Source organism: Amblyomma americanum, chromosome 11 (assembly GCF_052857255.1).
Source record: "Amblyomma americanum isolate KBUSLIRL-KWMA chromosome 11, ASM5285725v1, whole genome shotgun sequence".
NCBI classification, from domain to species: Eukaryota; Metazoa; Arthropoda; class Arachnida; order Ixodida; family Ixodidae; genus Amblyomma; species Amblyomma americanum.
In genome coordinates, this window is record NC_135507.1 from 9,025,981 (window position 1) to 9,049,535 (window position 23,555).

Sequence of the window (23,555 nt, forward strand, 5' to 3'; positions counted from 1 at the left end):
AAGAGTGCATTTAATCAAGCTGATGACAACTGTGTCATGTAGTAAGCCTGCATGCAGAGCCTTTAATGTGTTTCGCTCGCCACAAGGAGCGCACTACTTTTTGATCGCGGATGCAGGCAGCGCAAACCAGAGCGCTAGCTCTGACAGCGTTGTACCTGATGTATGAAACGGAGTATAGAAATTAATAGAACACCTATGAACTGAGAGACAGAGAAAGAGATTAATAGAAAGGCAGGGAGGTTAACCAGGCGACACCCAATGTTATCCTACATGTGTAAGAGATGAACATGGCCTACATTTATCTCAATCCCTCCACTATACTAAACGCTTTGAAGCACTCTCGTCCCTTTTCCAGGTAAAAATAAAACATTCTATAAAAATTTTGGTCACACAGTTGCGTAAACTACGCTGAACAAACGTTTACAAAAGCTTCTAATTAACTAGTTGTTAACTGTTTCAACGTCCGTTACAACTGCGTTACATTCAACGTCACTATAGATTGCAATGCATGGCACTCGCTTTCCGTGCTTAATCTTTGTTTTACAACTCACAGGAAATAAAGGCGCTTTTTTTTCTTTTATTCAGCCAGTTTTCCGGCTCTTTTCCCTCTACTACCAAGACTATCTCTATAGGAACATATCGTTATCAGCTAATCAAATGCTTTATATCTGTGCCAAAGAAGTAAGAATGACGTTGGCTTGTTTTCCGTTTTACGTCCCTGTCGACGGTGCTGGGAGCGATGATAATGCCGATTACGATTATTTTCTCCATTCTCTTACAACCCGCACATTACGACACCTACGGCATCAGCTGTAAAACCGTGGAAAGACCGGTCGTTTCGGGACATGAATGCCACCACGTGTAAAGCCATCGCAGAGGGCTTCAGTCAAGCGTGAGACCCGGCGGCGTATTACCCGCGGCTGCCATAACAAGGCTCGGAAAAAGCGCCCCTTTTCCGCGCCCCTATAGGGAGGCTCCCATGAGCTGAGAAAAGAATCAGCCGTAATATGACCGTGCCCTCTCTTATCTGTGCGTTCTAGCATTGGAAGATTAGCATAGACCTGGCCAGCGCCGATTGCTCCGTACATCCATCTGTCCCCGTCATACACTTTCGCATATTTGCTCCTGAAAGCTTCTACAAGGCTAACACCCTCTTTGAAAGAGCGGCTTTATGTGACCGTTGCCAAAATTAGCGCTTCTGTGCCCCGTCGTGCGAGGGACTGAGAAAAAAGGCATCTTTTTACTCAGCGCTTGGACGTCATACTGAGTTGTTGTAATACGGAAGCGAGGGGACGTGCGGTGCTAATAGGGATGTATGGGATCTTTTTATGGCGCATTATTTGGCTCTCACTCAAATGCCAGTTGTCTAATGAAGCACTACGACTGCTACGTTCATGGCAAAGCGCTGCAGTTGAAACAAGCTTCTGTCTAAAATCAGAAACTAACTAATGCTTATCTTTCGAGTGCTGCACTAAGGTGGTGTGCGCTTGTCAGCATCTGTGTAGCATGTGCGTCTCGAGTAAAACACTAGGCTTTCCTATAATTGAAGAAAGTGAACATAACTACAGTTAGTTTGGATGACAAACTGCCAGCTCCGGTCTGCGCTCATAAGGGCGCCTGATTTGTACTGTAATCGTATCAACGCCTTTTCGCTTACGGTGGCTCTAGAGCCGATGTGGTACCCAACTGGAGTAGGTGAAATCCAGTAACCATCGCCATCCATATCCAGCTGTCTTACCTGGCCTGAGAAGCTGCAGCCCAAATTTTTCTCTTGCTATTTGCCTTCCATGGCTCTGTACCGATCGTTTGTCACAGACGTTGTGACCCGGAATCGGGACGCACTCGGACTACATACAGCTGGCGAGCGAAGTGAATTGCGAACTCAAGAAAGTCTATGCCTGGTAATCATCGCGTTCGATGCAGTTTGCTAGAATCAGTTGTTTCTCTTCGTGGTGTCGCTGCTACACTTATACACAGTCGTTCTAACTGGCATCAAAGAATACACCAGAGAATACGCAGACATCATCAGAGAATACGCATCAAACATTCTGACATCAGAGAGTACGCAGATGATGTGGCTTACGAACAGATGCTTAGCCCTCGCATATTGTGCTCCGCTGCGTGGAACCACCTTTTTAAAGCGGCCCATAAGAACGGAAACCATCGGCCATCACTCCTAAGACTCGCTCTGTTCGGGTATTTCTTTGTCCAATATGAGCGTTTTTACAATTACGCTCAATTAAGAGCTCGTTAGGTGTCATAGTAAGGATAAGAAGTGAGCTCCGTAGATTTTACAGGCTTCTGCTATAGCTTGGTTGGCGTACATAATGCATATGCCCACTGAAGTACGCCCGAAAATTTTTTTTTATGCTAAGTCGTAATTTCGATGCAATGTATCACTTTGTACCATGCTTTGCATCCCGATCTTTGATACTCACAAGAGCAAGGTGTCAGGCTAGCTGGTAATTAATACCGAGTCCAAGTTGAACGCGCTGTTGTCTTCGGTATGCTTCGTTACTGATCAGTCTGGAAAAACAACAGACAATAATTTCATTTAGAATTGAAATTGCACAAGCTGCATAAAAATAATATTTATCCGCGTTATTTTTCATTGAAGTAATAAATTATGCATTCTGAAAAGGTAGTTCCGCTTTCTTGTGTGCTTGGTCGATATCTCACATTTTCCTCTAGGGCTTTCCAGTAAGAAGCAGGCGGCCACTCCATTGCACCAGTCTGCATGCATTAAAGTACTGAGGCTGATCGCAGGATGGACCTTCGTTCGGCTTAAATTGCGACAGAGACACTTGAGCTTGCATGCGTTCTACTGTTGATATTGGAACGAACCCAGTATATTCCATTTCCGACCGCTTGCTTCGAAAATATTATTCCAATGATGTCTCGGGATATGAAGAAATGGAAATCAAGAAGCATAAACGGAAGCGTTCGTACATTTAATCCTTAGTCGAGTGTTTACTTTATATAAGTGACTAAATTTTCAAGCATGGCTAGAGATCAATACGTTGCAATAATGCCAAGAACTACAAATGGTCTAGGTGGTAGATAAGAAGCAGCAAAGAACAGAATAACAAACGCTTGTGTCCTAATAAGTGAGCTGTCCTCTTGTAGCCGTATATAAAGTTCAATAATATAAATGCTCGCTGACTAGCTTGAACACTCGCGGTGCCTAGAAAATGGAGTGACGCGATCGCGAGATCGATGCAAGCACGAAGGAAAGTTTCTGAGAGCAAACCATTCCCAACTCGATGGTGTATTATGCAGGAGTGTTCCTTGCTTTGCGTTTCAGCTCCTCACTCTACCAACAAAGCTGTTTGCCCGGCAGCTTAGAATATTCGTTGCGATGGGCGAATTCTGAAAAGAACTGGTCTATCAACGGTCACCCATCGCGCATAATCTCTTCACAATCTAAACCCAACTATGAGCAACTAATCACAAACACGATTTTTAATAGATATGTAAAAATGGAACTATCAGTGGTAAATTTCATCAAAACCTAAACGCTCTTTTTTTGGCGATATGCCTTTTTCTAGCTGATTGAAAGATTTCCAACAAAAACGTTGCCAACACTTCATATACTCCGATGACATACTTATGGCATTGCTCCCCTTTTGTCCGGCGTTTCACAGAGCTCGGTTGTGGTTTCAATGCTGCTCTTATTGCACACAGTCAATAAAACAAATCAGACTGGCGTGATCCGCCGGCTCTTTCTACACAAATTTGTAATTCATCATACCTCAAAAAAACTCGACGACTAAGTAAAACTTTATCAATCTGTAAGTAAACTAGTGCGGTGGTGTGCAGACTGGCAAATGGTGATAAACTTTGACAAAGGTGTTTGCTTGAAAAAAGATGTAGCGCAAAAGAGACGAGCACGGGAGGGAGACGCGACAAAGACGAACACATAAACTCTTCATGTTCGTCTTTGTCATGTCTTTCTCCCGTGCTTGTCTGTTTTGCGCTACATCTTTTTTCAAGTATGTGTCACCAACTCGCCCAGCAACAAGTTTAATTGAAAACTGTTTACATGTATATAACAAGAAAGAATTAAGTATCCATTTCTCCTACAATATTAACAGCACATTAGTCAAGTACAATTACGTGAGCATATTTATTTAATTTTATCGCAGTTCCAATGAGCACATAGACAAAAAACCCACGACATGCGACAAATGAACAAGTGCATTTTCACCGAAGTGTACTTACCACTAGGTGAAAAGATATGTGGTCACTGCAGAATAGGGCAAAATGTTTTTCCCGAAGTTTTCGAGTTTTGTGCATGAGAATAAAACATGATATTATGTGAGGTCGTCTCCACATCTTTCACAAAGAGGTTTGTCTTGTTTTGACAGCAAGAACCTGTGTGTCAGGTGTGTGCGTCCTATGCGAAGACGACTTAAGATTACTCCAGTGAAACGTTCGTGGTGTCTGCATAACTTCCCGTCTCCAAGATGGGCTTTACAAAGTTTAGCTTGCTGTTCAGCTCACTAGCCCACCGCTTCTACCATTTTCTCTTGGTCCTCGAGAGCACCTTTGTCTGTTTGCGCTCCAGGTTAGAGCAACGCCTCTCCAATAAATCTACTCATATCGTGTTTGCCACAGTGATCAGTTGGGAGTGGGAGTCGAATCGTGTTGATCCTGGTAATCGGATGCGAGCAGACGAAAAATAAACAAACGGAGAATCGACATATATTGCGACTGAAAACAGAACACGATAAAACCTCCTGTTACACCGAGGTGTCCAAACCGATGAAATACGGGAGACTAGAGTGAACACTTCCCTGCAGCCCTGTCACTGACCGACGACGCTATAATCCCTGAAATAAATCACGACCTGCCAGGGCGATTTCTTCACTGCCATGTCTAGTTTCTCTAGTGGCTTATGCTGTCACTACCCTCAGGCCCCTGTGGCTTTTGTATGGCTCCTTTCCGTGGAGAGCGCTTCGATTAAGCGCTGCCTGAGTGCTTGTGGCGCCTAGCCGAGCTGAGCCCGACTTCAGTAGGACCTCAAGACAAAGCTGGTTAATGTGTGTAAAAGCTGACGCCGTCAGAATAGTAATATTCGTCCTGTCGTAGTCGCCTTCTCCTTTGCGTCGCTACTGCATTTCAAGAACACGAAGTGAGGGTTCGAGGCAAAAGGCGATGTTATTTTTCCTTCGTTTAAGAATTTAAAACAGTAAGTGGTGCAAAGTGAATACGATGATCAAAAAGGGGCGGTTTCTACTCTTAGTTTCTACTTTTCGTGTAAAGGACACACTGCCTATCGTTTTTGTCCGACCGTCGATTGAAGCGCTTCGTATGTCTCTCGTATTTTGTCGTGCTTGTCTTTTTGAGCGCTTTTACTGTCAGAATCGATTGAAGCCGTGGACAGAGAGAAGACCAGTCGTCCGAAAGAAACGTCGAGTGAAATAAAATGTTTCCTTCAGCGAAGCGTAAACTTCGTTATATACTTGCTTAGCAGCCAAGGACGTTATATTTTTGCCACTATATATATCAGCGGTGGTGGGTCAGTAGTTATAGTGCTCGGATGCTCACACGTAAGACGCGGGTTGGATTCCGGCCGCGGCGTTCGCATTTCAGTGGAGGGGAAACGCAATAGGCGCACGTGTGCTGAGCGATGTCAGTGCACGTTAAGGATCCCCAGGCAGTCGAAATTCGTCCGGAGGCCTCCACTTCGGCCCCTCTTTCTCACTCTCGCTTCTATCACTCCAACCTTTCCTCCCTCCCGGCGCGGTTGAGGTGCCCACCGAGAAGTGCGACAGTAGCCGCGCCTTTCCTCTTTTACTTTTAATGCGATAGCATTAGAACCTCCATGTCGGAAAAATCCATCCGTCCGCTGAAGCCTATGCAGGCAGATGGGAAAGTGGAGAGAGATTCACCCCAGTGAAAGGCCCACTAAATTGCCGTTTATGAGGGAACTGCAAAGCGGACTTTACTCGCGCCGCCATATGTGGGACTCAACTTCCTGAGATGTGGGAGGCCACGCTGCTCAGCCAAGAGCCAGAGACTAAGCTCCGTTTGGTGCGCTGGTCTACCGAGGTCGCCGGGGCCCGAGGGCTCACGGTCATCTGGTGCGACCGCGAGGGCCCACCTACCACCCTTTCCTTTGTACCACACACCCCTCCTCACCTGATCCCTTTTTTTGGCGCCAACAAATATTACCACCATCAACTGCTGAAAAAAAATGTGACGATTTTGGTACGCTTTTCGGGAATTATTTTGGCGGTTTAAGGATTAAACAAGACATTGGGGAATGTAAGGATGGTTCGCTGCAGTCTTTTTTAAGCGAATACCTTCAAATTCAGCGAGGACAGCGCCATAAAATTTTAGCGTTAGGGTTTGGCCCAAAATACAGACGTTTTGATGCCGTCGCGATTGGCTTCGGATGAGGTCCGTCAAGAGCGTCACACTTGCAAAAAGCGGGTCATTTGCACTCGTGTAGACGAGGTTGCGGTTTCAGGCTGTTCATGGTCTGACAACAGTGTTGACACCGAGCAGGTTTTTCTGCCTCGTTTTGAGTCTCTCCTAAGAACGGAACACCATGAGGATGTCTTGCGCTTCGCTGGCAAAATTAATGCCCTTTGTGGCTTTTTGTATCCGACCGGTGAAAAAGTCCTGTGACCACAAAGTCCAAGAGAGCTTCCAGTACCAGCTTCAGCGTTTGCAAGCAGCTGGATACCCTCCGCACGTCATTTCGAGTGTGTGTGAAAATGTGCTTCAAAAAATTAAGAGAGAACGCAAAGACAAAGTAGACGCCGAGCAAAAGAAGGCCCATGTCATTCCATACATCCACAAATTCTCGCACAACATCAAGAAAGTGGAGAGAAAAGGAGGCGTCAACGTTGTCTTCTCGGCTCCATGCAGACTGTCCAAGGTGTGCGTGATGATGAAGAACACTAAGAAGACCCCTTGCAAAATCAAACATCTAAGGAGGTTCAAAGATTGCGTTTCCGGCGTTGTTTACCGCATTCCCCTTAGTTGCGGAAAAGTCTACATAGGCCAAACCGGCAGATGCTTTAATGAAAGAGCAAGGGAGCACCGGTTGAGCGTGGCAAACAACGATGGAGGGTTTTTGGCTAAGCATTGTGCGGACTGCCCAAAAATGAAGCAACGGGACTGTGTACCATGGTTCGAAAAGACGGAATTTCTGGCCAGATTGAATGACAAATGGGAGCGTCTCGTCGTCGAAACTTTTTACATCGGCACCACGGACAACTGTATTAGCAAGGCTTCCATTTCCTTATCATCCAAAGAATTTTCGTTTTTGCGGGGGCATGTGTAGCCTAGTGGCCTGTTTGTGCCCTGGTGATTGAGCAGTGCCTCCTGATTGCGTTTGATGCTTTCGTTGTTCATTTGATTAGCGATCTCAGTTTTGTTTCGGTTCTGTCTTGGTTTGAGATGTTTTCCTACGCTTCGGATTTCATTCACCCCTTCCCCTGTTTTAAAACCGTTGTTGTCTTAAACTGTTGTCCCGTCTTTCATCTTTTTGTTTTTTAAATGACTTGGTGCCTATTTTCACTGTTTTTGTGACGTAGCTTCTTGAGCTGATTCTTGGTGTTTTTACCCTTTTGACCTGGTGCCTTTTTTCACTGTTTTTTTTTATTTGACGATAACCGATGTGGTTGTTCTTGTTTCCCGTTTTGTTTGCTTTCAAAAGGGGGAGTGCTTCGTCTCTTGGTTTTGGTGTCAGCACCTGCGCTTGTAAGCGGTTCGAGCTTCAGTGGTATCAGATGGCTACAGTGGTGTGGTTTTGTTTTGAATTTTCTTACTTTGGAGAACGCGTAATTCTCAAGAGTGCACTGTCGCTAAGCGCTCCTTTGCTTTTTGTTTTCATAGAAAGGGCCGGCCCGGTTTAAGATTATCTTGTAAGCGTTGGTTCTTGTATGGTCTGTTTATCGCCTGGGCAGATTGTCACGTGCCATATTGATCAGATTTGAAGTGCGTTGGGATCGCTATATATATTTGCCTTGTATTCCTTCCTTTAGTAAAGTTGTAAGTCTGCGTTAGTGTGTGTCTGCCTCCCTTTCGTCCGTGTTCTTGTTGCGCAGTTCGTCTTTTTTGCATTATGATCAACCAACTAGCCCGACAAGTCCTGTTGACAATGGAAGCCCGATTTGTGACCTGGTTTCCAGGGGATAGAGTCATGTGCGTTGACTAGAACGAATAAAACCGCTACCACTTAGTCTGATGACCATCGCCATCATCACCCCAACTCCACCCGTTGCAGGGCAATTGCCTCTAGCGCATATTTCCAATTAATCCTGTCTTATGCCCGATGCGGTCGCCTTATCGCAGTAAACTTCCTAATCTCAACCACCCGACCGACCTTTTGCTGCCCCGTGGTACGCTTCTCTTCTTATCCGTTACCCTCAACGATCATCGGTTATCTTGCCTTCCCGTTACAGTCCCTGCCGATGCCCATTTCCTCTTCTTGATTTCGACTAAGATGTCATCAAGTCGCGTTTGTTCCTTGACCCACTCTGCCCTCTTCAGTTTTCAACGGCAGCCTGTCCAGAGCAAGACACTCTGGGCGCCTTCCGCTGGGCGCCTTTATAAGTTCTTTCGCAGCCGCCGAGGACTGAAGGCAGGTGGCTAATCGATGTGTATATACAGGGTGTTTCACCTAAGACTACACAATTTCCTTAAAATAGGCTTTTTTTGAGTTAGAAGTTTTTTTTCGGCATAGCATTGTAAGTGGTGTCGTACATCACAATACAGCTAAGAAGTGCTAACTAGTACGCTGGTTAAGTAATACTGAACAGTTAACTTTTTAACTATTACTGTTAGGCGCCTTATTTACTGAGAGGCATGTAGGCCATCGTAAGTAATTTCGATATCAGTTTTTAGAATCTCGAGAGCGCGGTTATCTTCAGCGCTGTGGCCCAACAAATTCTGGCTACATCGTGCCAAAATACACGTCCTTTGGAGAAGCTTGCAGGCAAAGAAACTACTCCAGCGCACGTAACTCGTCGAAATGGCCAAAATTTGTTGGGCCACATTGCAGAGGGTAACCGCGTTTTCGAAATTCTAGAAACTGATAGGGACACCACTTACGGTGGGCTACATGCTTCTCAATAATTAATGAGCGTAACAGTAGTAGCTAAAACTTAACTAGTCAATATTAGTTAACTCGTTTGCTAGTTAGGGCATTTTAGCTGTATTCTAATGTACTGCACCGCAGGCAGCGCTATGCCGGAAAAAGCGCTCTTCTAACTCAAAAAGCCTATTTTCACCTGATAGCATTAGTGCGCAGCTCTTACAGGTCCGTTGCTCAGCCAATGGCGTCGGGGATGAGCAAAAAAAAAAAATTGGTAGCGGTTAAACTCAGTCAAACGTAGTGTTAAACCTGGCCACTGTAAGTGCTATCGCACTAAAAACGCGCGGGAAGCATGTGGATGGGTGCTTAGATGCCGGTTTCCCCCTGCAAGCCGGTTTACGAGCTCTATGACTTGGCAAGTTGATTCCATAAACGTGACTGAGAAGCATCCGTTGGGCTCCCCTCGGGCTCAGGAAATATTCAACTGCAAAATAATTCGGCAAAATGCTCATGGCGCCCTAAACAAAAAGTTACGAAACAATATTTTGATAAGTATATTTAAGCATATCGTTTCTGAATGCAAACTATTTATTTCCCATAACTTATTAAGTTAGATGGATAGACGGACGCTAATAGCGACCACTTTCTAACAGGAGCAGGAAGGAGAGGGCAGCCCCAGCCACCACCCAGGCAGCCGGCAAAAGGGGGGTGGTTAATAGATTTCGACTGGACAGCGTAGGGCCAGAGTTTTTTTTTTTTTTGCTAGCATTTCACTCCATAGATATCTGACCACCAGGACAGAAGAAACCTTGTACAAAACGGAAGATTTGCCTTCCGGAAGACAGTGCCTTGAGGTACTGAGGCGTTCTTGCTACCCCGTACACGACGCTGCTGTCCAAACTGCACAGGACAAAACAGAGCAGTAGAGAACAGAGCAAAAGTGCGCATTGCACTAAAGAAGAGGACAGAAGAAAAACTGGAGGTGGAATTTAAGCTCCACCTTAAAAGTATCACGCGACAGCGTTAATGGGTAAATGGCCTTATTCTCTACTTAACATTCATAGACCGGTGGGAGTCCTCATACTTCCAGTGGCGCAGTTTTGCAGCGGTTAAGCTATGCGCCACTGCACCGGCGGGTGGCTGTTTCAAACACAGCCATGAGGCTTGTAGGAACCAGGTTGCTCTTCCTGAGCAACCTGTCGCAACCAATCATTAATTTAACTGCCACCTGCCACGGTGGGCAGGTTGTGATGACGTCACAAGGTCACATAACCTAGGGGTCCCATCTGCCGCCTAGATGGGCTGTGGGTCACCTAGGTTGCTTCTCTGAGGATTTTCCGCTCATGCCGCCACCGCCGACGATTCCTCCGGGTTTTCCGATGAACGGTACCCTTTACGCCAACGCGTTAAAACAGAGAAGTGCAAGAGAAAACAAAACGGAACTGCAGAAAAGAGCAGAGCAGAGCGCGCGCAGCCCCCTTTACGTTCGAAACGGCCCTCAGGCGGCGCCACCTCCTGGGCTCGCTCTCTCTCCCGGGTGGGAGGGGCGTCGGGAGAGTACCATGCCGGCGCCGTGGAATCGTCTGCTAGCGGCGAAGCGCGCCAGCGGACTTCGTCGCGTGTCGCTGGTCACGTCGGTGGCAGCAGTGCCAACGCTCCGGGTTCAGGGTGACGTGCTCACCAACAAGTGCCCAACCGGGCACCTACGGGGCGTGGAACGCGAGTGACGTCATAGCAGCCGTTCTGGTTACCATTCGCCTCACGGTAAGCTCTTTCCGGCTTTTCTTGCCATTTCCGGCTTGCGCAAATATGTACTCGAACTGGCTGTGTGCTTCTGTATGGAGGAAAGGCCTTTGACATAGGCGAACTTGTGGGCAACAGCCTACAATATTTATGATGCTGCTGTGCTTTTGAGCATTCTTTCTCGAGTGTTCTATGCGCGAGCCGCGTTGTTCGGAACATTTATCTTGTTGCTCCGAAGTTTTCTTGCGCGAGCGTTCAGGTTGCAATAGACGGAACGGGAAATCAGCTTAAAAACCTGACCTCGGGCACACATGAGGAGCAGTTAGCTGGGAAATGCATTTCCGCACTGCCTGCCTTCACGGATCGTCAAAAAGAACGGCATTTGCGTAAGACGAGATGCATTTCGATAATCTTTAGGAATGACATTTCGATTTCGCGCTCGACTTGCATTGCCAGCCTATGTATTATCGCTACTTTGAATTTACCACTTCGTTTTCAGTGATAGTTTCTGCGCAGGTTCGAGACAACACGATTTACGTTGCATAAGGAAAAAAATTCGCTCACGTTTCGACGCTATACTTGAAACAACTGCATTCTGTAGTTGCAACAGCGTTGAAGCAAAATATGCTGCGCGATCACTGCCATCTTGATAGGATCGCTGCACTTAGCTTCCTGCAACATTGTTGCTGCCGTAGTTTCGGCGTTCATACGCAGTTACGTAGTGGAAGCACAGTATGCCACACGCTAAATGTTGTAACTGCAGACTCTGTGCTGGCTGATTGGTTAATAATATAGATTGCACCTGAAATATTGCAGCTAGGATTCTGTATGGTTGTTCGGTTATTTGCGCGGTAATACAGCAGCTATGGAGTTATGATTTCGGGCATAAGGTCGAAGGTTCGACACCGGGGCACACAGCTGTACTCTAATGTGTGTATCTGTGTATACGGGGGGGGGGGGGGGGGGGGGGTACTGCTATGGTGCCTGCTGTCTGAAATAGCGGTCGTCGTCAAAGTAACTCAAGTCGATGATTGTGTGAAATCCTCCAATGCCACTGCGGAGCTGTTAAGCATTGCTTCTTGAAAAATCATTAATTTATTTAAAGTATCTTCTCCAATTAACCTGTGTTTAGATAACGCCACGAAATGGTATTCAAATCAGCGCCGCCTCTGCGTCGCTACCGCCAGTTTTTCATAAATGCTTGAACAACAGAGCCTCTATTAAAGACATCAAAGAACTGACAGCTACATGACGGACGTTAGCTTCTTTAGCACTATTTTGATTGTTAAAGGAAGCTCAGTGGCTTCATAGTTACTGGTTATGAAGCATGTCGCCGAAAGATTTAGATGTACTTCAAAAACCGAAAATTACAGAATGCCTTTTTTTTTTCAAATATTTGCGCATGCCGCATAATGCAGTTCGTCAAAAGTGGGCTCTTTGTAGTATGCTGGACATCAAGTCGCTCAATAAAATGATTAGCGCGAAAAGGCGGCATGCGCACAAATTCACACGGCGAATGTTTTCTTTTTTTTCTTTTTCACTTTTACTATTTCTGAAGAACTTTTCCAACTTGGGACAGGCTCAAGTTTAAGCATGAACAAGAGAGATTGGTAAAACATCCCCGCTTGTCGACGAAACTACTTTCGGAAGTTGACTGCTTCTAAAGGGGAAAAAAAAAGAACAACGAAAAAATAGCACCACAACCGCATCAAGTAATCGTTCTTCAGTTGCAAAATTTTTTTCCCGGGCTTCCACAACAGAAATTCAAAGAACAGCGGCTTCGCGCGCAAGTGCTGCAGTGCGTGGCGGCACTTTACGTAGGCGCGCGAAACATTTCGTCGAATTAACGTCCACCATCGGATAGCGGCTGCGATAAATGAAAACGACATCACGCAAGTGCTTGACTACTCGATGAAGGCATGAGTTGAGTAAGCCCTAAGTTTAACGCCGGCAAATTTTTGAATAATGAACGAAAGAGCGACGCACAGCGCTGAAGAGGCCATAGCGAGCTGCTTTCGTTGTCCATGGATTATGCGATAACCCCTAGAGACGACACATAACACGTGCGCGTAAAGGTGACAGCTTACGAAACTTAGGTGAAAAGAAAGAAAACCTAACTTGCTTCACAAACCTTACAAGTTAGCTTGGCGAAAGGAGGCCTTAGCGAAAGAAATCTATAAGCCGTATTAGGGATCTTGCAGTTACGTAATGCATTAAGGTTACTCGAAAACGAGCAAACTTTGGCTAAGAAGTTTTCCGCCATGGGTAATCCACTTCCGTTGAAATGGACTTAGTTTTCAGAATTTATGCGTAGTGGGCATACCTGCGCAAATAAACAATCATATTAATTTTTTGACCAGCTGCTGCCACTTTATTGGCCGTGAAATGTGCCTTTTGTAATTTCTTTTTATTTTTCTCTTCCGTCTCTCTAGTTTTGTTAAGACCTCCTTATGTTCAAAATTACCTCCAGGATATTGCCTCACAGCTAGTGAGCGACCCTAAAAATACGTTTTGCAACCTATTATTGAGTGAGCTAATGAAACGTGTATTTAGATCTTGTTGAGCACGTGGCACGTAAAACAATTTCTTCTATGCGAAAGCACTTCTTTTAGGGAAATTTTGTAGTTCTATGTGTGTACTTACTTCCAGCCTTTTTTTTTTTGTAATTGATGTTGCTATCGGTGCAGGCCGTGCAACACCATGTTTCGTTATTTTTATTAGTCCACTCTATTCTTTGTTCCAAAGCGGGTTCTGCGGGCTGGTCACGTTTCCTAAGGGAAGCCAGGTTAATCTTGTTGTCACTCCCACCCAGATCGAGCGATGTCCCAGGTAGAAAAAAAACTCCGAATCAAAGAAGCTTCTTTACAGCTGCGAATAACCCTGAAAACTCGTCCCGCCTGGAATTCAGAGTCCGCGGAAACTGGCAGTTTCGCCAGAAGAGCAGCTGATATTTCGAGTATTCTTGACGACGAGCTGTTGAGATTAAACCACCTAGGAAATCAGGGCGAGTGTTTAAGGCAACAAATATTTCTAAATGATTCTGTCCGGGCAATCTTTCTTCTAAGGTTGGACTGAATCATCGGAATTTTCTTTTTTTATGAAGACTGTGTTATATTAATGCCAGGCGTTTCGAATATTGTGGATATAAATATTTTCAAAAATTATTGTAATAGTGTGATGAAATCCACCTCGCTGATTGCGTTCTTATACTGTGGCTTAAATAATCGTTCAAACATTCAAAACCTGCTCAGGCGACATACTCTGCCCAATTAAAACTTCTGTCTGTTCTTGGACTTCTCGTAACATATGCCACGTGACGTCAGAACTAATGGCTAACAATCAGCGTCAGTGGCCTGTACCGGATTTGAATCATGAAGCTGCAGACAATTCAAGGAAACGATCGTTACAAAATACGATCTCTTATTTCCATTTCTCTTGGTCCACCTGCACCGTTCTTGAAGTAATTGCAGACCAAAAAATGAGAAAAAATATCGTCTACCTTGCACTTCAAATGAGCAAGGAACTGAGGCAGGAAGGATTGTCGCGAAAGTATTCACTCCTGCTTGGAAAGAAAAATCACTCCACGAACGCATAAACCGCAGTTTTATTGCAGTTACGCCAAAGATGCCTCTATTTTTGATACGTTGTTTTGTTGCTGCCCACCCAATGCACAGACGTGTGACTGAAGAAAAAGGAATGTGCGCGCATGCGCATCGAATGCTGCCGCCGCAATAACGTTAGCCGGCAGGCACAGTTTACGCAGCGCAAGTGCTGAAAGTTGAGACTGTAAGATGTGCCAGACGAGGAGCGCTTAACGCCCCCAGGTAAACAGTTCTAGCGCGCAGTAAAAAAAAAAGCTATAATAAACAAAAACATCCCACAGAAAAGTTTCTTGGCGCGCTCAGCAAACATCGAACCCGATACAGCTGCAATACTAACCGCCCTCGCCTCCCCCCCCCCCTCCCCCCCCCCCCCCCCCCATCCTGGATCTATATATTTTGTTAGCGGTAATAACCCGACGAAACTGTTCCACGACTTTTCCGACCGTCGTCAAAGGTGTGCTTACTATATGTCTGTGCGGATGCTAATAGGTTTCATTTTGTGCTTCTAAAAAAGTATTACCATTACAAATATTACGAAAGCCACCTTTCCCGATATATTTCTCGAAGTCAAAGTTTCAGCTGCCGAAGGTGCCGTAGTCATGCTCTGAGGTCACTCGCTGCAAAGACTAACGTGTCTGGCTAAGCAAGCTGAAATTTCAACCCGCTTACTGGCACATCAGGTGGTTCTGAAGTAATTTTGAAAAGCGGAGGTGATTTATTTTATGCCGCTACGTGGGCTTGCTCATTTTTGTTGTCTTCTGCACCTTCAAATTTAGTCTAACATCTGGCTTAATTTAGTTACTGTCATTAAGGTGGAAGTAAACAAGAAGGCGGTACATTTGGGGATTATATCTAGAAAGGTTAGTTTGTTTGGACGTTTAACTTCATCTGCTGTTCCTTTTTAGTCGTCAGGTGAAGCAACGTTTCACTAGCCTAACTGCTGTTTTGTTTCTGGGTGACAGATATATGCCAAGATTATTTCGAGCTACTTTATAAGAAAAAACAACAACAAAATCATTACGTAAACCCCCAACTCTTGCAAAGCGCGCCACGAAGTCAAGCGATCGTCTCTTTGGAGGCGTTAACTATCTCGCCATCAACGCTTTTTACCGAAACTCTAAACGGTGCTAACCCGATACCCCAGCTGCTTTATGTTTCACATTTCCGGTCTTTTGCCCGACAACACCACATTCTTGAGATCATTTACTGTTGCGTGCGAAAAAAAAAAAGAAAGTTGTTGCGACGATAACCTCCTTCCTTTGCGTTTTTCTGCGTTTTTTTTTTTGCGTCTTTAGTGCCAAAAGCACTAGTTTACGGGGTTAAGCCGGCTCACCGAGCTTGCATGAAGCTTGACCTTGAGAGTGACCTTGCCCAAACCATAAATTAATAAATAAATATTTCCGCGACTGGGATCTGAACCCGCCGTGGAGCGAACAGATAACTTCCGCTGGCACCTGCCCGAGTGCACTACGTTATCGACGCAGCCGATGACGCCTCCTCTTAAACTGCAACACACTCTCGCGCTGTGCACTGCACATGATCGTTTTCATCAACTAATAATACTATCGAACTAATATACACACTCTCGCGTTGTGCATTGCACATCATCGTCTTCATCAACTAATAATACTATCGAACTAATATACACACTCTCGCGTTGTGCATTGCGCATCGTCGTCTTCATCAGCTAGTACTCCTATCGAACTAATATTGTCACCAGACGTGCTGTCGACCCAGCAAAGCAAGACCGCGAGCCAACCAGCCTGAACACATGCTCTCCCATGTCCACTCGGTTTAACTACGTTAAAGCCCTACCACCTATTTTTGTTTTGTTTTGTGTGTTTTATTTTGTTGCTTCTGTGTCATCTAAGGCAGAAAACGAAATCTTACAACAGGAAGGCTACACGCTGTGCTGCCCCCGATTTGTGCATTTATGCCTCATGAAGAAGCATTGGACGCGTCGGGCCATCCCTCTGTCGGAAACAATGTGGCCCGGGAAATATTTTCCATCCAGTTTCTTTCGGAGCGAGCGCGCCAGATATCCACACACGAGCCTGTTTTGTCAGAGCTACGTGGCACACAGATTAGCAGAGCTTAGTCTATGCGTTTGATCGAAAGCAAAAAAAAAAGGTGTTTTGTCTCGTTTTTCGTCAGCAGATTGTGGCATGCTCAAGGCCACCGGCTCCTTAGTGCGGAATAAAAGCTCTCCGAAAGCTTAGCGTCAAACTCGCTGCGCCGTGATAGGGATAGGAACGGGGAAAAGAAGAGGCCGGGCGGAAGCATCCTAAACATAAAGTTCAGTAAAGCTTTCTTTAGCTTAAGGATTTTTCGCTTCAAGCTTCGCTTTGTCGCGAAAGGGAGCGAGACGACGGTTCGACCGATTTCTCTGCGCCAAGTCAGCATGCTTAGTGTTTCATAGAAGGCGGCCACGATACTTTGTAGATCTCAGCATCTCTTGCTTATTTTTAACATTTGCGAGTGTCGGAACTGTAGCAAGGTTGTTTTCTGTAAAGGGGAGGGGGGGGGGGGGGGGGGGCTCTAGCTCTCTCCATTTCTCTGCGCGGCATTTGTCTGGAAGGTTGCGAAAGCTTCCTCCTTGCGAAATAAGCAACATAAACCTCGATTCATGGTAGTATGCATGTGACATCCATATAGAATACCAGCCCACACACATATCACTAAGTTCAAATAAATAATTGCGCTTATAACGCCGCCATGATTACAATTATTGAGGCATTAAAAGTGGAATAAGTCATTATACATAGCACCGCTTTGATATCCGCATTTACAACTGGAGTTTCCGTAGGGCGAGCTCTTACAATGCATCAACCAGTAATCCCAGCAGCAACGGTCGTGCAGGGAAATCCGTGATGGTTTGAGTCGATTCACGGCTTCATAACGCGAGCTGGTACTTAAAACTTAACAGGTCAGAATGTCGAAATCCGTGATGGTTTGGGTCAATTCACGGCTTCATAACGCGAGCTGGTACTTAAAACCTAACATGTCAGAATGTCGACACTGCGCAGAATTGCAGACATTTTACAACATACTCTGGGAGTGCCAGAAAAACAGGGTCATATCCCCCATCCTTTCCCCAATCCCTAAACAATGGGAGCCCGCCGTGCTCAACGCAAGCCCTGAGGGCCATAGTACATAGCTCGCAAACTGAGCCGCCGTACCACCTTCGTCCAATGGAATCCTGAAATAGGGACGCCAACCGCAGTGTTCATACAAAAGTTGATCGATAAATATTTTAAACAAAAATATTGCAGACGCTGCGCGCGCCTTCATCGACTTTGTAGCTCCATCGGGCAAAGCGCAGACGTGCCACTGCTGGGCCACCTCGTGAGGAGACAGAGCGAACACTCTTCCGGCGTTACTAGGGCGAGCAGACAAAGGCCGTGGTGGGAGAGGCGAAGAAGATACATGAGAGGGCAGCTGGAGAGATGAGAGCGCGCAGACTTCAATGTAAGTGGGCTTGAGGCGATTGAGGGAGTCGACGATGTCACGACCGTTCACGCGCATATTACGAGTCTTCTCGGTTCGTGCAACGATGAGATGGGGCCCAGTATACGCAGGACGCCGCAAGAGAAACGAGGCGACAAGATGAATTTGCAGGGGACTTGTGCACGGCGCTGACGCGCCACCAAAGAACAATTTCGCTCGCGCATCTTGTGCGCGTGATTTTTGTTTTTATTTTTGTTTTGAGCCGGGGGGGGGGGGGGGGCGCTCTGGGCGCTCCTCGGATGTTGATCAGTAAGAGTTTTCAAAGTGAAATACAGTATTTATGTTGAAAACAATTGCTTCTGTGAATGAGAAATTGTAATCAGTGAAGCTGGTGCACATTTTCTCTGTTAGTAAATCATTAAAGGAAGAAAAGCAGAGGCATAATAACCCGCAGCAATGGCTCTGAGGTTAGTACCCGGGTTCGATCCCGACCACGGCGGCCGCGTTTCAGTGGAGGAGAAACGCTAAGGCGCCCGCGTGCTGTGCAATGCCAGGGCACGTTAAAGATCCCCAGGTGATCGAAATTATTCCGGAGCCCTCCACTACGGCACTTCTTTCTTCCTTTCTTTTTTCACTCCCTCCTTTATCACTTCCTTCCCCCTCCAAAAAAAAAATTATTTTCAGGCGCATAATTTTTAATGGGAAGGGCTTTGCACGTTACCCGTACGGACTCTCATCCAGGTTCATGCCGTGTAATGGAATTATTTCAGATAGAATTGAACATTGAGGGCCATACACCACTCGCTTACCATAATCCGAAGACTAAACAGTGCATTCGCGCAACTTGTACCAGTTTTGTTTCGTTTTGGAATCCATGTATCCTGTTAAACTTGGACACCAGGCATGCATGTGCTCACATGTAGGATCGAGCAGGCACGCGCTTTCTACAACGGAGGTGGTAGAGAGCAAAAAAAAAAACAACAACATAACGAACACATACTAAGAGTAGTTTGGCGTAGATAAGAAAAGTGCGAACATGTAAAACGTTACTTCGACTAATAGTATAATCTACAAATATACTCGCACTGTATACGCATGACTACGCGGTAAAAGCTGGAGAAAAAAATAGAATCTGGCTACAACAGCCAAGTCGACCAGAAAATAAGCTCCCTCGGTGCTACAAAGAGATGCTACATATGACCTCTGCCACATAAATTTGCCCTTTCCGAAAAAGAAAATTTTCTCCCGAAAGGAACTCGAGCAAAGGGATAGATAGAAGCAGCGTATACTACGGCACACATACAAAGCTTGCGCGCTCAGCCCGTCGGTTCCATTCATTCTATAGGGACCCGGGTCTGGCAGGTTGCGATAACTCCGTTTTCGCTGTACTGTTTTATTCTTATGATTTCATAAGTTACAATGAGGTAACTGCCAGTGCCTCTGAATGCTGACGGGTGCGAAGCGTTAAAGAAGGACCTCTCCTTCGGAAGAAGTGTTGCGCAGAACCAGTGGCAGATAAAACAGACAGGGAAGCAGGGCCGCAAAACTCACATTGAAACCACCCTTCCTCTCCAAGCATTCATCGTTAAGAACAACCAGTGCGTGGGGCATGGCCTGTAAGGAAAATTCCTTTGGTCAAATTCCCCAATCTTATAGTCTGTTACGTCTCTAGAGCGCTTTTTTAACACAGATAGTCAATAAATCTCAGCTTCTGTATGTAACGTGCATTATTTTCACGGTTGTAACTTTGTACACTGATGTCTGTGTGATTTTGTTAACATGAGTTTTTTTCTTCATGTAAAGCATGAACATTATGCTATAGCTTCTGCTTGTGCTCAAAAGCACATTTGCATCTAGCGGTTAAGTGAGGTTATGCTTCTAGTTGGGCACCTTCTTCCACATTTTTTCACAGTGCGAATCTGGATTCACTTCTGTTGCTAATGAAGTACAGACACCAAGTTTGTACTTGCATGTTTTCTTCTCTGTAGTGATGCACAAGATGCGAGAACATATGAATCACTGCATGGAATTCGCCTACGACCACTGAATAATTTATAATCGAATTTCTTCTTGGTGCTCTTTTGGTTTCATCAACCGAAAGATGGTTGTGTCATGTTAGAAGTGTTTAGGTCACGTGAGGCATGAAAATGACGCCAATAAAGTTTCTGGTACGTAGTTTTAATTCACTACAACGCTTAAGACAGCCTTCTTCAAGAGCTGGAATGACAACACATGACATATCAACGGCTATATTGCAGTTGTTTTATGCTTCACGTAACCTAACTTCTTTCCCGTTTCAGACCTCGTTCAGTAGATGAAGTTGAAACTGCATGAGAGAAAAAGTTTCATTTTAAATATAGACTTGACTCCGTAAAAAACTGGACTCCTAGCCAAGAGAAACACCGGCTAAGTTGTACTGTTTCAATGGAACACCAACAAGCCTGTGAACTCGCTCTCATAATTTGTGTTAGCCTCACTGGGCATTGGGAGATTTTGCACATGCAAATTAACTAGCAAAAACTAATAACGCACAAATCGTGGATAGCGGGAGTGAACAGACAGAAAGTGGGAATAAAATGAACAGAGCTAGGTACGGTATGTATGGATATACAAAAGCCGACTTTTTCCCGGATCGATGAGCCTAGAGCAGCCGTTTATGACATAAGGCCAAGACATGTGAGGACTCTGATGTTAATGTTTGTGGGTCCAGTCCACTTGCCTTGTGGTAGAGAAGGGGGGGGGGGGGGGGGGTCAGTTCCTTTTGTCCCCGGAAATAAGCCCGTTATACTTAGTGGCGCGGGCTGGTACACATTTTTCTTGTTTCTTTATTTCTAGTCCCAATATAATATATGTCCCTGGTAGTAGGCCTGCAGTTGAAGCGAAAAAAGATTAGCAGAAGCAAGGTGCCACCACAGCGGCCGACAACAACTCTTAACGCTACGGTTACGAACATACCGGTAAATAGACCGGCGTGATTTAGCCACTCTAGAGGCGTCATTTGTGCTAATCTTTTAGTGCGAGAGCACTGCTTCAGGTTCCAACAAAAAAAAAATGTGTGAAGCCTCGGAGTAACTTTGATAAGCTTAGGTTAGTTCGGAGAAGCGTCGTGCAAGCTGTAGCCAATGGGAGGGTCACCTTGGCCAACCTGGAGAAATAAATTTTTTGCGGCGACTGAGATTCAAACCCGCGGCGGAGCGAACAGATAAGCTTCGCTGGCCACTGCACGACAGCACTATTCTATCGCCGCAGCCAACCACGTCTCGCGTTAAACTGCAACACACTCTATTGCTGTGCACTGCACGTCGCCGTCTTCATCAACTTCCCTCTGCCGCGCGAACAGATCAGATCAGCTTAACCTCGATCAGAGCTTAACCTGAGTCTACTATCGTCGCCAGAGGTGCCGACGACCCAGCAAAGGAAAACCATGAGTCAACCAGGCTGAACACATGCTTTCGAATGTCTACCAACTTTTCAGCTGCACCTGTACATAGGCACTGCATTCGTGGTTCAGCTGCTGTATTCCCTTGTCAGTTCTAGAGTCGGGTTAAGGGAAGGAGAAAGAAAAAAAATAGAGATGGGAGTGGACCTCTCCTCCTTAATAATGCGGGGCCACGACGACGTAACGGACCCGCTACATCGTTGCGGGTTGTGTTTGCAGAAAACGTGAAAGCGACAGCGGAACATTCGACCAATGTGCGAAGGAGATGGAGTGAGGGCGTCACGGCTCGTACTACATGCTCTTGCCCTGAACGGGGGGTCGATGCCGATCAATAGCTGAAGCCTTCTGTTTGTTTATTTATCTTTTGGTAAAGGGGTTGCATGCCCTCTGATGTCCTCCTTCGCGGTAGATTTAAAATTAAAAAAAATAAATAAATCGAACACTGCATATGTCTTCCTTGCCATTGATGACTTTTGGCTTTTTATTTTTTTTCTCATGCAATATGCGAAGCTTTACCCGCCCTAAAGATTCCTGAGAAACATTTTTCAGTCTAAGTAAAACGCTTTACTTGCGGTAGCCCTCAGATATCAGTACATTGTACTACATTCATAATTACCGTTGCCATTATTCATGGCGCAAAATCGCAAAAGCGATCGTGACCAGGTGCCCGGGGTCTCTGCGTTCCGCCTACGTCAATGACATCCGTCACTTAATAGCGGAGAAGGATCTAGGTCCGCTGCCAGCTGCGTGCTTGTCATTTACTTGCCCCTGAAGGAGGAATCAAGCTGTTAGCGAAACGATCGAAATTAGATTTACCAACCCCTGGCTGGTGCCAGTCTCCTCTATCGTACAAGCCCAACTATGATGTTCCGTCAAAGATGATCAAGTTCAAACGTGGAAAAGCTTGATAATGCGTGATAGTTTTCGCGCGAATTCACCCTGTATGGCTCGTCTAAAAGAAAACAACATAAGCACACACTTATACATTAATAAAAATATAACAGCACGCCGAATTTTACGACAGTTAAACTAAAAAGCTTTCTTCGCGCACATTAAGTGACAGAAAGAACGCCGTACGTCTTCTTGAGCGATATTCTTTTTGGTAGCCTTTTGACATATTTTCAAAAACAATTCAGAAATACGTTATAATAATCAGAATGATCACATTTAGCGCTGGGTTACTAGACCTTTTCTGCTTTTTTTTAACGATTCTTCCCAAGTACACTTTCCCTACTGTCAGCATCATTGGCGATAATTACTCCCTGCTAAATCTAACGGAAACCTCATTAAACCAGTCTCGTGTGCTGAACAAGAGCTAGGCTAGTTGCGATCTGTGCATTTTTTGAGAAGCCAAATCAGACTTTCTGGACATAAAAGAAAAAAAAAACATTCGGCACATAATATGTGCGCTTTCGCGGTATTACGAAACGAAATGTGCGGAGCATACATTTTCGAGAGCAAGCCTAGCGAGTCTCGTTTATGTGCATCGAGCACGGCTATACATCGACGAGCAGGGTTACATCGACGACACGGGTATGTCGTCCTCATTACAGGGGCGCTGACAGGCCCAGTCGTGAGTACGGTGGTTACCGGCATGGCAGTAAATAGAGTCGGGGATCCCGAAGCCGCTGCTCGCTGCCGACTAAGCATTATAACCGTCGCTTACTTTCTGCGCAAGCAAGCAGGGTAAGGCTATATAGAGGGGAAAAGAGCGAGATGGCGGAGCACGGTGCTTGGAAAAGACCCATTACGCAAGGATTTGCGGCTTCTTCACGCTGATGTCGCATTGCACGGTTCTATGGTCGTGTGTGGTGCGCAGAGAGCGTACTTAATTATTATCATTCGGGCCTTGAGCAACGCCCGGGACGTTAGCGGTCGCCGGATGGAAGCCTGTCGCAACCGCCGACGCCGCTACAGGGTCGTTCCGCTCTGACCGCTGTATCTATCCCTGACGAAAAGCACGGCCTATTGGAAGCAAACAAACCAAACAAACATCGCGCACGTAAGGCTTAGCTGGGGCACTGTTGCGGGCTGCGATATCGGAGGGGCTGCAAAGACCGGAGATGCTATCTTACTGTTGCGTTGGGAATGAAACATAGTGAGCGCGGACTGGTCGGAGAGAAAAGAAGAATTAAAGGAAATAGAATAAAGAAGGGTACGAGCGTTTAGTGACACACTGTCTCTGCATTTTGCGTACATTGTAGAGTAGCTTAATTGCGCTATTCTATGCAAAGCTGCAATTAACGGCCACTGACTGTCGCTGTATTCGTTA

The 23,555-nt window shown here is 45.7% G+C and overlaps 1 protein-coding gene across 1 annotated transcript in view; it reads left to right on the forward strand.

Annotated features, from left to right (window-relative positions):
- The first annotated feature begins 10,659 nt into the window (after positions 1-10,659).
- LOC144110035 (QRFP-like peptide receptor) overlaps positions 10,660-23,555 on the forward strand; it is a 53,676-nt gene continuing 40,780 nt past the window's right edge. The window contains exon 1 of the mRNA XM_077642843.1: positions 10,660-10,816. The gene's annotated coding sequence lies outside the window, so the exon portion shown is untranslated. The remainder of the gene's footprint in view (positions 10,817-23,555) is intronic.